Below are 16,682 nucleotides of genomic sequence, written 5' to 3'. Positions count from 1 at the left end.
AGGACGAAGCTGCAATGTACAGAGATGGAGGTGTCAGGAGAAACACCTGAGGGCAGATACAGTCAGGCGTTTGGTGTGGACTTGTCAAGTTCGAAATGCCTGTTGGACATCCCAACTCAGGTGGTCAAGCAGGCGGCTGTACATACAAGTCTGGAGTTCAGGGGAAGGTATGAGCAGGGGACAGACATTCGGGGGCCATGAGCGTACAGATGGTATTTAAAGCTATAGGTAAGATTGTTCTTAGAAATGACAAATGGACAGGGGCACCTGGGTGGCTCAGTCGGTTTAGCGTCCGACTTCGGCTCAGGTCATGATCTCACAGTCTGTGGGTTCGAGCCCCGTGTCGGGCTCTGTGCTGACAGCTCAGAGCCTGGAGCCTGCTTGGCATTGTGTGTCTCCCTCTCCCTCGGCCCCTCCCCTGCTCGCTCTCTGTCTCAAAAATGAATAAAACATTAAAAAAAAAAAAAAGAAATGACAAATGGACAGAAAAGTACAGAGCTGAGCCCTGGATTCTCTGCCAACAAGAGGTCAGAAGGCTGAGGGGTAGCCTGTGAAGGAGCCAAAGAACCACCCAGAGAGGGAGGAGTAAATCCAGGAGAACCTGCGTCCTGGAGTCCAGGAAAAATGAGGACTGAGACATGACCACTAAACTGAACAAAGGAACTTTTAGAGAGCAGTGCCATGGCTGAAGCCTGCCTGGGGTGGGTTCAAGATAGAGATCAAGAAGAGAGGAACAGAGACTATGGGACTGCACGCTTTCTGGGTGTGTTTGGGTGTTAAGGTGAGCAGAGCAACGGACAGTAGCTGAAAGAGAAGATGGGGACAGAAGAGCCTTCCCGACCCCAGGACGGGAGAAGGCAGGGGAGACTCAACTGCCAGAGGGATGTAACCTGGCCGAAGGCAGGGGAGCAGATGCCACCCACAGGGTGACAAGTCGGTGCACACGGGCACAGATCCAGGCAGATGTGGGGCTGAAGCACGCGGGAGGTCTCTTCAGCTTGCTCCTCCTTCCTCAGTGGACAGGGTTCCCGAAATGCTACCTCCAAATACGGCACCTTGACTTACTGAGTATCTTAAGCTGAAGGAATGTGAGAAATGGCAGGTGCAGGAAGGCTCTCTGCCTCTCCCTGGTCCCCTGAAGCAGGTCCTAAGACTGTCTTGTGAAAGGTGCACTCCCTCTACCCGGAGGAAAAGAAATCCTTATCTCCGAAGGTGGAGGGGCATGGAGAGGAATCTGAACAAACAGGCTCTGCTAACTAAGTTCAGCCCCTTTTCTTCCTATGATATTTTCCACGTTCTACTCTTTGTCAAATCTAGTATTAAAACGCTCAGGTTTAACCATTTCTTCACGTCTTCATTTCCTTATGAAGGTTCTAGTGTCACGTAAAACTTGTCTTAAGTAAACTTGTACACTTTTCTCTTGTTAATCTGTCTTTTGTCAGTTCACCTGACAGAACCCCAGCCAGAGGACGCAGGAGGGCAGTGGGTTCCCCTCCACAGTGAAACAGGAAGCAATGTAACCCTGGGGAAGGTCTGGGGGGAAAAGCAGGGAACAACAGGTTAGAACGGTCGTCTAGGAGAGCTGGGGGGTTAATGGACAAAGGAAGTGTAACAGGACTGCCAGGCAGCACTTTTAAAAACTGACAAATTTGGGGGCGCCTGGGTGGCTCAGTCAGTTGAGTATCCGACTTCAGCTCAGATCATGGTCTCGCGGTCCATGAGTTCGAGCCCCACATCAGGCTCTATGCGGACAGCTCAGAGCCCGGAGCCTACTTTGGATTCTGTCTCCCTCTCTCTCTGCCCCTCCCCTGCTCATGCTGTCTCTGTCTCAAGAATAAATAAAAGCATTAAGAAATTTTTTTTAAATCTGACAAGTTTTAAAATAAAGTATTTTGGTTTCTGTATATTTAAATGTGTATTTAGTCCCTGCTACTGAGTTTTCTTATTGCTTGTAATAATTTTTCAGATTCTCTTGTGGTTTCCAGGTATATAATGACATGACCTACAAGTAATTTTACCTCCTCCTTTCCAATTTTTATACTTTTTACTTCTCCTGTTTATATTGCTGGTACCTCCAAAGCAATGTTAAACAATAGTACTAACAGCTTTGGCTTGGGATACGCCTCTAGCCACATGTGCCTACTTAAATTTAATTAAAACTAAAAATTCAGTTTCTCAGTTTTTGAACACAAATGGCTAACGGCTAGAGTGTTAGTAATACAGCATGAAGAACTTTTCATCATCACAGAAAGTTCTGCTAGATAGACAGCACTGTTCTAGTGTTTCCCTAATGGGGAAGGTCTTAGCATCTGGTCTGAAATGTATTCATGCTATATTAAAAAAAAGGATGCATCTATTTTTTTAAGTTTTACCAAGACAGAATTCACATACCATACAATTCACCCATTTAAAGTGTACAATTCAATGGCTTTTACTGTACTCACAAAGTTATACGTGCATCACTACAATCAATTTTAGACCATTTCATTACCCCTAAAAAGAATCACCACTCGGAGTCATCACCCTACAAATCCCCCATGCTTTGTAGCACTGGGCAACACTAATCTACTTTCTATCTCTTTAGGTTGGCTTCTCCGGGACAGTCCGTAAAATGAAATGATACAATATGTGGTCCTTTGGGCCTGATTTCATTCGTTCGGCATGTTTTCGAGGCTCCTCTAATGCTGCGGCATGTATCACTCGTTGCAAAATCGCCAAATAATATTCCATTGTATGGATGTAGCATATTTTACTTACCCATTCCTCCCTTAGTGGACACTGAGGTTGTTTCTTCTTTGGGCCATTATGAAAAACGCTGCTATGAGTATTCATGTACAAGTTTTTGTGTGGGTATGTTTTCCTTTTTCTTGGGTATTTCCTTAGGAATGGGACGGCTAAGATCATTTGAGAACTGCTTCACTGTTTGAGGGTTGCTAGACTGCTTACCAAAGTGGTTGCATCATTTTACATTCCAATCAGCACTGTAAAACATTCCAATTTCTCCACATCCTTGTCAACACTTGTTATTACGTGTCTTCTTATTACAGCCCTGCCAGCGGATGTGAAGTGTTATCTCATTGTGGGTTTGAGTAGAACTTCCTGACAGGCTAATGATGTTGAGCATCTTTTTTGCATGTGCTTTTTTAGCCATTTGTATATCATCTTTTGAAAAATGTCTATTCAAGTCCTTTTTTCATAAAAAAAAAAATCGGGCTGTGTTTTCATTATTGAATTGTTATAGTTCTCTCTATATTCCAGATTCAGATCCCTTATCAGGCATATGATCTGTAAATATTTTCTCCCCGAGTGGTGTCTTTTCGTTTCGATTGTATGCTTTGGGGCACAAAACTTTCTAATGCTGAAGAAGTCCAATGTAACTATTTTTCCTTTCCTTTAGTCACTTGTGCTTTTGGTGTATCTAGGATGGCCGAGCCTAACCCAAAGCCATGATGACTTATTCATGTTTTCTTTGCATTTTACTTTTTTAAATATAATTTACTGTCAAATTGGCCAACATACAGGGTGTACAGTGTGCTCTTAGAAGCTTCAGAGTTACATTTAGGTCTCTGACCCACTTTGAGTTCATCTGTGTGTGTGTACGAGGAAGGGGTCCAATTTCCTTATTTTACACATGAATATCCATTTGTCCTCTGATCACTTGTTGCAAAGGCTATTCTTTCTTCATTTAATTGTCTTGGCATCTTTGTTGAAAATCAATTGGTCATAAATGTAACGGTTTATTTCTGGACTCTCAATGCTATTTCATCTACCCTAATGCCAGTACCACACTGCCTTGATTATTGTTGTGAGTCTTCTAACTTCGGTTTTTTTTTTTTTTTCAAAACTGCTTTGACTATTCTGGGTCCTTTCAGTTTCCATATAAATGTTAGGGTCAGCTTGTCAACATTTGCAAAAACATCCCATTTTGAGAGGGATCAATCAAATCTGTACACCAACTTGGGGAGTATTGCTATGTTAACAACCTTGTCTTCCAATTCATGAACATGGTTTAAATTTTATACTTCTTTTGTTCAATTTATTCCTAAGTATCTTATTATCTTGTTGCTATTGTAAAAGAAACTCTTGTTAATTTAATTTTGGTTTGCTCATTGCTACTGTATAACAATACAATTAGCTTTTGTGTATTGATCTTGTATCCTGCAACCTGGATAAACTCATTTATTAGTTCTAATAGTTTTTTTTAGTGGGTTCTATATAGAAGATCATGTTTTCTACGGAGCCAGTTTTACTTCTTCCTTTTCAATGTGGAGGTCTTTTGTTTCATTTTCTTGCCCGATTTCCCTGATTAGGGCCTCTAGTATAGTGCTGAATAGAAATGGCTAGAGCAGACATTCTTGTCTTGTTCCTAATCTCAGGGGGAAAACTTTTGATTTATCACCATTAAATACGGTGTCAGCTGTTGGATTTTTGGCAGACGTCCTTTCTGAAGCTAAAGATCCCTTCTATTTCTAGTCTGTTGAGTGTTTTTTTATTATGAAGAGTTGGTGAGGGGTTCCTGGGTGGCTTAGTTGGTTGAGCATCTGACTTTGGCTCAAGTCATGATCTTGCGGTTCGTGGGTTCAAGCCCTGCGCTGGGCTTTGAGCTGACAGTGTGGAGACTGCTTCAGATTCTCTATCACCCTCTCTGTCTGTGCCTCCCCCTCTCACTCTCTGTCTCTTTCAAAAATAAACATTAAAAAAAAAATGAAGAGTTGTTGAATTCTGCTAAATACTTTTTAAATGTCTTTTAAGATAATCACATGGTTTTTGTGTTTTATTCCATTGATGTCGTGGGCTCATCTGGCCAATTCTTATTTTGTTACGTGTGTTACAAGAAAATGATACTATATTTTTTTCCAAATACCATTTCTTGCATCTTTTGAAGTACTAACAGAACAAACAAGTGTATTACTAGATTTCTCAGCAATTGCCTTTAGTTTCCTGGTAGAAAAATGACTTTCTCATGGAGCGTTTTACTTTGAACGTGCAACCAGATTCTCTTTATTAGTATTAATTAGAATTTTTGGTTCAACATACATATAAGTGGGATTAGTCTCTGACCTTTGTTTTTTTATATTACCTACATTACATACAGTTGATTCTCATCATTCACAGATTTCTGATTTGCAAACCTGCCTACTAACTAAAATCTGTAACAACAAGATTGACAAAAAGTACTTGCTGTGCTTTTGCAGTCATGAGCAGAGCAGTGACATTCTGAGTTGCCTCATGCGCACAGTTCCGACTGTGCTCTGCCTCTTGCTCCAGCTGTCATACAGAAGTGATCCGAAGGTGACTGCGCTAAGGGGCAGTGCAGCACAGTGCCAGAAGCTCTGCGCCCAGGTGGATGGGGTTTCTATCCAACTCTGGTACCTGTTAGTGGGACGGCCTTAGGCAAGTCACTTAACAATTCTGAACCTCATTTTCTCCTTTATAAAATGAAGAAAACAGAATCTACCAGGAGTTCTTAGAACTTAAGACCTATGTGTGACACACATGCACGCGTACACGCACACACACACACACACACACACACACACACACACACACAATTTCCCCAGGAGCAATGACTAGTATTCTCTAATTCAGTGTTCTCAGTGACTTTTAGAATATAACTGCTGGGAATAAGAAAAATTGACTGTAGTTATATTCTGATCCTCAGTTTTGGTGTGTTATGCCTGACTCATAAAAATAATCTAGAAGTTTTCTTTCTCTTTGGTGTTCTAGAATGGCTGAAATAGTACTGGAATATTTTGGTTCTTCAGTAAGAGTTTGGTAAAATTCCTCCAGAAAATCAACAGGGTCTGCTGTTTTGGGGAGTGCAGGATGGGTAGTTCTTTATTAAGTTTTCTCTATCACATTTGCAGAAATAATTATATTTTCTGGGGCTAGTTTGCCAATTTATATCCTAGAAAAGCATCCATTTCACCCATTCATCTAATTTGCACAGAATCAAACAGAACAGACCATGTGGCTCCTTCCTATTTCAGTCTCTATAGTTATTTCTCTGCTCCCACATTTCATCATCTCTGCAATTATTTCTGGTATTTATTTTGGGTATTTGTACTCCCTACCCTATCTTCATCCTTCTAATTTTTTACTCCCCAAATAATCACTCATTTATTAATTATTTTCCTACTTTCTAACTCATCAATTTCTTGTTTTACTTTTATCCTTCCTTCTGTTGCTAGATTTTGTTTACTTTCCAACTACATAAGTGGAATAATGAATTCATTTATTTACTCATTCTTATTTCATAATACAATATTTAAAGCTACAAATTCTTCTGAATACTGCTTTAGCTGTATTCCATAATCCAGAAACATAGTTTTCATCATTTTCTAGATTTTGTTTATAATTTCTATAAGTTCAGTTTTAATGTGAACGAAAAATTATTTATGAAGTTATTTTTCCATTTCCAGAAAGGGAGCTTTTTCTTCTTAATTAGTTATCTCCAGTTTTCATTTAAATGAATGAATAAATTAAAAGAGCATACTCTGAGTCTATGACCATTATCCCCAAAGCCGAGAACAAGACAACTCTATGCACTACCACAACGTGATAAGGAAATACTATTTCTGGGTCTGAGATTTTTCTCTAGGGCTGAACATATGAATATTTTAGTTAATGTTCTGTGGATATTTAAAAGAATATACATTCTGTCATTAGATATTTATAAATTAGATCTTACTATTTTCTCTAGGTCTTCTATATTCTCATTTTTGACCACCTGCTTTTTTTATGGACTAAGAATTAAAACTCAATAGTAATGGGTTTCTCTATTACTTCTTGTATTTCCTGTAGTTTTTGCTTTATAAATTTTGTTAAGTTATTTGGCACATAGATAGTCCTATCTGTGGTCGGCAACTTTATCACTGAAAAATTGCCTTTCTTTGCCTCATTTTTCTGAGACTTTCCCTTTTTTTTTTTGCAGTATTTCAATAAGTTCTTATCTACACCTTAGATCTAATCCAAGAAACTGTTCTGGGAGAATCTTATGCATATAGTAAGTGATCTGACTTTGCTCTGTAACACAGAGTTTTCATCAGGTGAGTAAAGCAGACATATATTTATTTATACAAAAATATTTTGACATTTTTGTGTTAACACGTTTTCTGTCGCAGTTTTTAGAACAAATCCTCTACTATATTGCTTGTGTGTGTCTTTTAATTTCGAAGGTTTATGTTTTTATTGTAGGAGTTACCTCTAGAACTGTAACTTTCAAGGATGACTTAATTCTTTATTTCTATGGATAGTATCTACTGAGTTCCTCTAACGAGTGATTACAATCTCATGAAATTTGCATTTCTCCCCTGCCCAATTTTACTTGATATTTTCTTGGCATTTTCTTTTATATACATCTGTTTCTTATCATTTTTAAATGAAACTTGACTTCTAGCTATAAAAAATAAAGAAATGGATACCTCCACCATCTTCTACCTTCTCTTTTCCTTCCTCTTCTTTTTACTACATTGTTATTGCTACTATTTCATAGTTATAACATCGCTGAGTATTACTACATTGTGTTACATCATATATATTTTGTCTATAAATATTTGGTGTTAGTTAAATATGTTTGTACTTCACCGATAGGCTTTCTGCCATTGTTTTGCCTTTTATCTCTTGGCCGGATAAAGTTTTCCCTCTAACAATTTCTTCAGGTGTTAAAAAAAATAGATTTCTCAGAATCAAAACAGTTTGTTGGGTGCTTTATGCAGGATGGAATAACTGCATTAAAATATATAAATCACATTCTCTTGTCTTCTGCAGACATCATTCAAAATCTTTTAAGCATTAAATGTCACCATGGAAAAGTTGGAAGCCAGATTGACTTGTCTCCCTTTTGTCTGGATGTCCAGGGGTTTCTTACTGTTGAAGGCCACCAATTTCACAGAACTATACCCTGCTGATGATCTGTTGAGGCCAAGTTTTCCTGACACCCCTCAACTTGTAGATTCAATTCATCTTTCATTTTTCAAGTTTTCTTGAATTATATCTTTAAACATGATTCTCCCTTGTTTCATTGCTTTGGTTCTTTTCTTTGGGGACACAAATTATGTGTGTTTGCTGCTGTCTTCCTCAGCTGTCAGCTTCTCCCTACTACCGTAACTGTATGAATACCATTTCATTTTGTTTACTTTTTTTTTTTTTTGCTTTTTATTCATTTTGTTTACTTTTATCAGTCCAACATTTCTCTTTCTGTGCTTTCTGCAGAGTCTAGTCTTGTGTGTTGCTTCCAACACCGTTGTCATTGTTACGGTTTTATCTTTTGATTCTACTTCTTGCCTAAGTTCTGCCAGTTCACGTTTCAGTTCTTTCTGTTGTCTTCCTAGACGGTATAGACTTTCTTACATCTGTGCTTTGAATCCATCTTCTATGGTGGCAAATGCTTATTATTATTTTTTATTTGTTTATTTTTGAGAGAGAGAGAGAGACAGAGACAGAGAGACAGCATCAGCAGGGGAGAGGCAGGGAGAGAGGGAGACAGACTGAATCCCAAGCAGACTCTGCACTGACAGACGGGCTCCATCTCACGAAGGTGAGATCATGTCCTGAACTAAAATCAAGAATCAGGAGCTTGACTGACAGAACTACCCAGGTGCCCCCTATTGTGTCTGTTCTTTGTTTGTTTGTTTTTATTGTGTCTGGTGTTTAATGGGACCTGTTTGGTCACAATTTTCCTGTCCCTGCTATAAATTTTTTCTGGTGACTGCTCTTCGACACTTGTTCTTGGTTCTTCTCTTCCTTTTTTTCTTCCAGTTTCATTGTACAGATCCTGTGCTAGTTCCCTTCTGTATGTGACAAGTTCTTACCAAACCAACTTCTTTTTTTTTTTTTTTCAACGTTTATTTATTTTTGGGACAGAGAGAGAGCATGAACAGGGGAGGGGCAGAGAGAGAGGGAGACACAGAATCGGAAACAGGCTCCAGGCTCTGAGCCATCAGCCCAGAGCCTGACGCGGGGCTCGAACTCACGGACCGCGAGATCGTGACCTGGCTGAAGTCGGACGCTTAACCGACTGCGCCACCCAGGCGCCCCTTACCAAACCAACTTCTTGCGGGAAGTTCATGTGGGGGACAGGCCAGGGCCACAAGGCAGGCCAGCGAGAATCTTCCTTGTGATTCAGCGTGGTTTACAGCAGTGAGCTCTTTAGTCTTTTCCTCATTTTAGCCAACCAAGATTGGCAGCCTCAGAGCTGTGCAACACGCAAGTTCTCTCTCTTTATCCTGGTCTTCTGAAATTCCACTTGTACAAAAATGGCTTGTCTCTGTGATTACTCCTTTCAGCCTGCCTGGCTTACTTCTCTTTCATACCAGGGCGCCTCCAGGAAAGCTTCCGTCGTTACTGCTCACATCTGGCCCCGTGGTTCTCCACAGCGGACCTCGGTCTCACCCCTCAGGATATGCCAGTAACCTTGGAGAACTCGGCTTTGGAGGCTTCCTCCAAAATCCGCAGCTCCGAGAGTCCTCTCTCCCTACCTTTCCATGCTCCTCTGAGTTTCACGTGGTTAGGCGGCCCTTCCTCATACACTATGGTTCCATATCAGAGACCACTCTTAGTTCTTTCAAGGCTGGAAAATAACCATCTCTTTTTCATTTTCCTTATTGCTTTGAGGTAATTCTAAAGAAAGAAGGAACTGACATCTTTACACGGCCACTTTAAAACAAGAAGTTGATTAATAAGCAATTTTAGGGGTTTTACCCTCACAGGAACAATCTAACTACCCCAAAATTGGGGAGCTTAGAAACAGTGAAATAACTGAGAGTATAATTTTTTTTTAATTTTGAGTTATATAAACAATCATTTCCATAATAATTGTGGAAGTTGGTATACCTATGTACATATGGAAAAAGCATATGATGTAACATCAGAGAAGTCTGATTTTGAAAACTATGTTGGAGTCATAAATAAGTAAAATATATACACATGTAGGATGCAGAATGGAAGGGAAAACTGAAAACTGGTTTTTGATGAGGTAATGAAAACTGAGTAATGTCTTTTACTTAAAAGTTTTTTGTTGTTGTCACAATATAGTTTGTGCAATAAGTAACACAATACATGTTCAAAAACTAAAAGGAATCAGTGTTATGTGTATTTCCACTCCAGCGTCTACTAAACACAAATCATGACAAACACACTGATGGGCTCCCCACTTGCCAGCACTTCTGTGTCCTCTGCCTGAAGGCAGCTCCCAAAGCTGCATCCCCCTGCTCGCTCTAGTACTGGCCCAGATCTTTTACAGCAGCCGTTGTCCCCATCCCCCCTCCCCCTGCCTAGACCGCTTCCCTCACCTGTAGAGGTGAACTACTCCAAACAGACCACTATCACTCAGCACTGATGATGTGCCGGGCACCATAGGGTAGCACAGCAGGTAAGGCATGGGCATTGAACCCTTTTAGTTTGTTTTGTTTATAATAAAGGGCAACAAAAAAGCAGGTTGCATTTAAGGGACAATTCAGAAGGGCACCTGGGTGGCTCAGTCAGTTAAGTGTCCGGCTTTGGCTCAGGTCATGATCTCATGGTTCATGAGTTCGAGCCACGCATCAGGCTCTATGCTGACAGCTCAGGGCCTGGAGCCTGTTTCAGATTCTGTGTCTCCCTCTCTGTCTGCCCCTCCCCCACTCATGCTCTGTCTCTCTCTCTCTCTCTCTCTCTCTCTCTCTCTCTCTCTCAAAAATAAATAGACATTAACAAAAAAAATTTTTTTTTAAATAAAGGACAATTTAGAGTTAGAATGTTTGGTCCTTGGAGACAGCCAGATTAAATATGCTCAAAATGCACCTAAAACAGTGCTAAGCACATAGCAGACATTCAATAAAAGCTATTTTTAAAAACTTTATACTTTCAATTTCCCAGCAAGGAAAATAGAACACAGTTGTTAACACAGTAGGAGAAGAACTTTTAATTTAAAAAATATGCTACGAAAACCAAAACTACAATGAGCCGTTACCTCACACCTGTCAGAATGGCTAAAATCAGTAACACAAGAAACAACATGCTCTGGTGAGGATGTGGAGAAAGGAGAACCCCGGTGCACTGCTGGTGGGAGTGCAAACTGGTGCAGCCACTCTGGAAAACAGTATGGACATTCCTCAAAAAATTAAGAACAGAACTACCCTATGATCTAGCAATTGCACCATTAGGGTTTCCCCAAATAATACAAAACTACGAACTCAAAGGGACACATGCACTCCGTTGTTTACAGCAGCACTACTGACAACGGCCAGATTATGGAAAGAGCCCAAATGTCCACTGACTGAGGAATGGATAAGAAGAGGTGGTGCGTACATACAACAGAGTATCACTCAACCATAAACGAGACCGAAGTCTTGCCATTTCCAATGACATGAATGGAGGTGGAGGGTATTATGCTAAGTGAAGTAAGTCAGAGAAAGATAAATACCCTATAATTTCAGTCCCATGTGGAATTTAAGAAACAAAACAAATGATCAGTGGGGTTAAAAAAGAGAGAAGCAAACCAAGAAACAGACTCTTAACTATGGAGAAGAAACTGATGGTTACCAGAGGGGAGGGGAGGGGATGAATGAAATAGGTGATGGGGATTAAGGAGCACATTTGTTGTGATGAGCACCGGGTGTTGGTATGAAAGTGATGAATCACCATACCATACACCTGAAACTAATATTACACTGTATGTTAACTAACCGGAATTTAAATAAAAACTAAAAATAAAATTTAAAAATATGCCAAGAAAGGATAGTATATATACATTTCCCATGACCACTTGAAACCAACATCTTCTTCTTCATTCAAATACTAATGCTGTTATGATCAGCAACTAACATTTAAAATATCATTCTGGGGGTGCCTGGGTGGCTGAGCCAGTTAAGCATCTGACTTTCGCTCAGGTCATGATCTCGTGATTCTTGGGTTCGAGCCCTGCATCAGGCTTGGTGCCGACAATGGAAAGCCTGCTTGGGATTCTCATTCTCTCCCTCTCTCTCTGCCCCTCTCCCATCACACTTTCTCTCCCTCTCAAAATAAATAAACTTAAAAAAAATCATTCTGAACACATAAACTCTATGACTTGCCTGTTTCAATATGTTTTTTAATATTTATTTATTTATTTGGGGAACAGAGCTTGCTCAGTGCAAAGCCTGACGTAGGGGCTCGATCTCACAACTGTGAGATCATGACCTCAGCCTAAATCAAGAGCCGGATGCTTAACTGACTAAGCCACCCAGGTGCCCCTGTCTATATTATAAGCAATGTTTTTACTCTCTGAATAATTACAATGAATTCAAAGTATTCAGAGATCAAAGTATTTTCATGAAAATTAGCCTAGCCAGGGCACTTGGGTGGCCCAGTCAGTCAGGCATTCGACTTTTGATTTCAGCTCAGGTCATTATCTTGCAGTTGGTTCATTGGGTTCGAGTCCCACGTTAGGCTCTGCACTGACAGTGCGGAGCCTGCTTGGGATTCTCTCTCAAAACAAATAAGTAAACTTAAAAAAAAAAAGTAGCCTAGCAATTTTAAGTTTTAACCCACAAGTACAAAAGGAAAACAGATTTACACTTCTCAAGTATTCCCATAATCCCCCAATATGAAAATGGTGTAAGTTACAGGAGTAAAATTTATGAAGGCATATATAAACTCAGAAAATGAGCTTTTCCTCTGACTGAGCAATGTCTTTGATCACTAATGGCTACCAGCTTCATGGTTTATTCACAGAAAATGTTTACACATTTTAAAATTCAGTAAAATGTAAAATTCAGCTCCTCAGTTGCAACAGCCACAGATCAAGTGTTTAGCAGCTCCATTTGGCTCGTGGCCACTGTACTGAACAGTGTGGAAGAAGATCATTTCCTTCACTGCACAGAGTTCCACTGGACAGCACTGGGTCTATGTGATCGAAGATGAAAAACAAGCCAAATGCCCACGCAGAGGTACCATCAGGTTTGCGAAACAGTCGAAACATCTGAGGATTCCTCTTGTGATGCAGAGAAAACAAGTCTGTGCTATAAGCCATTGCTTGAATAAAGAGAAGAAGATGCAATAAGACTGAGCTCAACTGTACATTTCAGGGATGGAGGTGTCGGTGGGAAGAAACCTGTTAGATTCGAGTACGTTCCTGTTTTATAGCTTCTTCCAGATGGTATCTGAGGCAGAGACAAGAAACTAGCCTAGGGTCTCTTTCTCACTCTGCACACTCCTCCAACAATCTTGCCCACACGTCTATAAGCTGGTAATATGAAAATGTCCATTTCCAACACAGATGGAACTCCTGCCTCCACATCCGTGGATCCAGCTCCCTTTACTCCTTATCTCCCTCCTTGGACTGTTTCGAAAGTGACTCATAACGTATCCAAACATGGATTATCATTTGCTGTCTCACCGTCCCCTCTAAAGAATTTGGCTGGCCTTTGTCCCTGGTTCCTGGGAGGTAGCCAATAAATCCTCGAATCCCAAGTGATAACAGCATCTTTGTCATTCACAGTTGGTTCCTCAGGACCACCTCTGATAGCGTGTTCTAAGGAGATGACTCAGGATGGGGGCTGGCCAAGCCAGAAAGACCAGAAATGTGTGATCAGAGGGTTGGGGCTTGGAGCCAGCTGACACCGACCCAACCTCTGGGGAGGAGAGGGAGCTGGAGATTGAATTCAACATTGTGGCCAAATGGTTCAATCACACCTACATAATAAAACTCCAGTAAAAACTCTGGACACCAGAGGCCAGGTGAGTTTTCTTGGTTGACAATAGTCAACACACTGTCATACACTGACGTGCCAGGAGAACAACATGTCCTGACTCCACAAGGAAAGGACAATGGAAAGTCTGAATTTGGGGACCTCCCCCCACTGCCGACTTTCAATGAGTCTCTGCCTTTCACTGATTCTGATTTGTATCCCATTGTTGTATTAAAGCTATCATCATACGTGTAACGCTTTCCTGAGTTCTGTGAGTCATTCTAGTGAATTACTGAACCTGAGGGGATAGTGGGTATCCCAAAATTTATAGCCTGCTTATGGTCAGAAGTCAGGTGGCCTGAGGATCCCCAAACTTGTGACTGGTATCTGAAGTGAGAGCGGTGTTGTAGTAGGCTGTGCCCTTAGCCTGTCAAGTCTGGCTTAACTCTGGGTAGCTGGTGTCAGAAGTTACTCCACTGCCCAGACCTGTTCCTCCCAACAGGGTTCATCATCACAGTGAATGGTATGTCCATCCAACTATTCAGCTGCTAATGGGAGAAAGTAGATCACCACTGATGATTCCTTCCTCCCAATCACCATCCACACAAATGATGAATCGATACATCCTTCTAAATCCACCTTCTAATAAACTCTGAGTTCATCCACTTCTCTCCAGCATGATCTGGTCTTTTCCTCTCTGGTCCTGTTCTCCTTGTGCTCCTAGAGTTCTGGCCACACGTGCCTTCTCTCTGATACTCGGGCTGGACGAGTTCTGTCCTACCTTGCGGCTTTTCCGGTTGTTGTTCCCTCTGCTTAGGACGTTTTCACAGATCTTAGCTTGGCTGTTCTTCTTAGGATTTAAATGTTGATGTATGTCTGGTCTTCAAAATGGTTTGCTTTCCCTCCCCATAACTATGTCACCACCCTGTTTGGTTTCTACCATAGGACTTATTTCTTGTTGGTTCCTGTTTCTTCCCTCCTCTTTGAACAGAATTCAAAGGCTGTTTTCTCAGGGCCTAGATCTGTGTCTGGTGCACAGATGACGTGCATTTACTGACATCCAGGTATTGCCGAATCCACTGAATTGGATTTTCTTGGTGGTTGCCTCTTCCCGCAGTGCTGTCCTCCTCAGGTCCATTCTCCACGCTGCAGCCTGAGCCATCTTTCTAGCACGCCAAGACAATGACACTGCTGTACCTTCATGACCTCTGTTTATCATCCCTGTACATTCTCTCTTCCCATCTGTTCTCCAGTCAGGCTGACTACTGCCAACACCTTCAACGCTTTCAACGTTCTTGCCTCTCAAAGTTCCTGCACATGTTGCTTCCCTATGACATTCACTTCTCCTCCCCAATTAGACTGGTTAACCTTTCTCATCCTTCAGGTCTCCTTAACCATCACTTCTTCCAGAAAACCTTCCCTGAGCGTCCAAAATTGGGTTAGGCTACCCCTCCTCTGTGCTCCCGCAATGTCTTTCCCCAGCAAGGTATTGATTTTGGATGGGCTGTAATGTCTGCCAACTTGCCTGTACCCTCAAGGGTGTGAACTCCCTGCAGGCAGGGGCCTTGTTGCAGTTGGAGGTATCGCTACAACTGAACGCAGTCCCTGCAGGTATACTATAGGTGCTTAATATGTATTTACTGGATCAATTTATTACACTGGAAAACCTGCTGGCAAATTCATTAGTCTCTGTTATTCTTTCCACGTTCCCCATGGTGTTTCAATAAATGCTACCCACAGAAGGGGTGCTCCATAAACACTAGGTAAAAGTATAATGACTTCTTTAACCTGGTGAGAATAAAAAGGAAAGTCAAGGGTGCTCAGGTTTCTTGATGATGGGGTGTATTTATTTAAGGTTACTAGCAAGGCCACCTAAAAACTTTAAAGAGCTAAAATTACAATTTGAAATTAAGCCATGTGACCTCTTTTAGCATCTTCTCCTTACTTACCACAGTTACTAACATTTAATTTTAGCTATATGCCCACACAGGGATATTTCAGTCTTTATTCAAAATGTTGGTGTTGATAAATAAGCATAAGATTGTTTAGTTATAGGGAATCAGTTTATAAGCACTCTATTAAAGAGATATAGGCGAGGGACGCCTGGGTGGCTCAGTTGGTTAAGAGTCTAACTCTTGATTTCGGCTTAGGCTTTGAGCATCGAATGTGCTTGGGATTCTCTCTCTCTCTCTCTCTCTCTCTCTCTCTCCCTCTCTCCCTCCCTCCCTCTGCCTCTCCCTGACTAGTGCATGCTCTCTCTCTTAAAATAAATAAACATTAAAAAAAACAAATAAAAAAAATAAAGAGATATAGGTGAGTGAAATTTTTCTTGACAAGAAAAACTACCACTGTTCCTGAAAGATAAGGATTATTCTCTGTACCATGATATTTTTGTATAAAAATATATACATAGATACATGCTACACCTATAGAGTAAGAAGGACAGGTTTTTAAAATAAACATACTATAAGTTATCTGTATAAATTAAATTTGTCATTCAAAGTAGTTCTCTTTGGTTTTGTTCTTTTTTTTTTAATTTTTTAGTATTTATTTTGAGCGAGAGAGAGCATGAGCAGGAGAGGGGCAGAGAGAGAGGGAGACACAGAATCCGAAGCAGGTTCCAGGATCTGAGCCATCAGCACAGAGCCTGACATGGGGCCCGAACCCATGAGTGAGATCATGACCTGAGCCGAAGTCAGATGCTCAAGTGACTGAGCCACCCAGGCGCCCCTAAAGTAGTCCCCTTTGGAGACTCATTTCAGTAATGGAACCAAAGTTCAAAATATTTTGGAAAACTCTCTTTGAGAACCGTTTTACTTTTTTTATTAAAATTTTTTGTAACGTTTATTTATTTTGAGAGAGAGAGAGCGCATGCGCTCATGTGTATGAGCAGGGGAGGGGCAGAGAGAGAGAGAGAATCCCAAGTTGACTCTATGCTGTCAGTGCAAAGCCTGAAACAGAACACGATTTCATGAACTATGAGATCATGACCTGAGCCGAAATCAAGAGTCAGATGCTTAACCGACTGAGCCA

General features: G+C 40.9%; 1 protein-coding gene across 5 annotated transcripts in view; it reads right to left on the bottom strand.

Annotated features, from left to right (window-relative positions):
• Window positions 1-16,682, bottom strand: part of DPY19L3 (dpy-19 like C-mannosyltransferase 3) — a 78,020-nt gene that overhangs the window by 55,616 nt on the left and 5,722 nt on the right. The gene's annotated exons all lie outside the window — the stretch shown is intronic.

This window comes from Prionailurus viverrinus, chromosome E2 (assembly GCF_022837055.1).
Source record: "Prionailurus viverrinus isolate Anna chromosome E2, UM_Priviv_1.0, whole genome shotgun sequence".
Lineage (NCBI taxonomy): Eukaryota > Metazoa > Chordata > Mammalia > Carnivora > Felidae > Prionailurus > Prionailurus viverrinus.
This window is presented reverse-complemented; position numbering and strand designations above follow the sequence as displayed.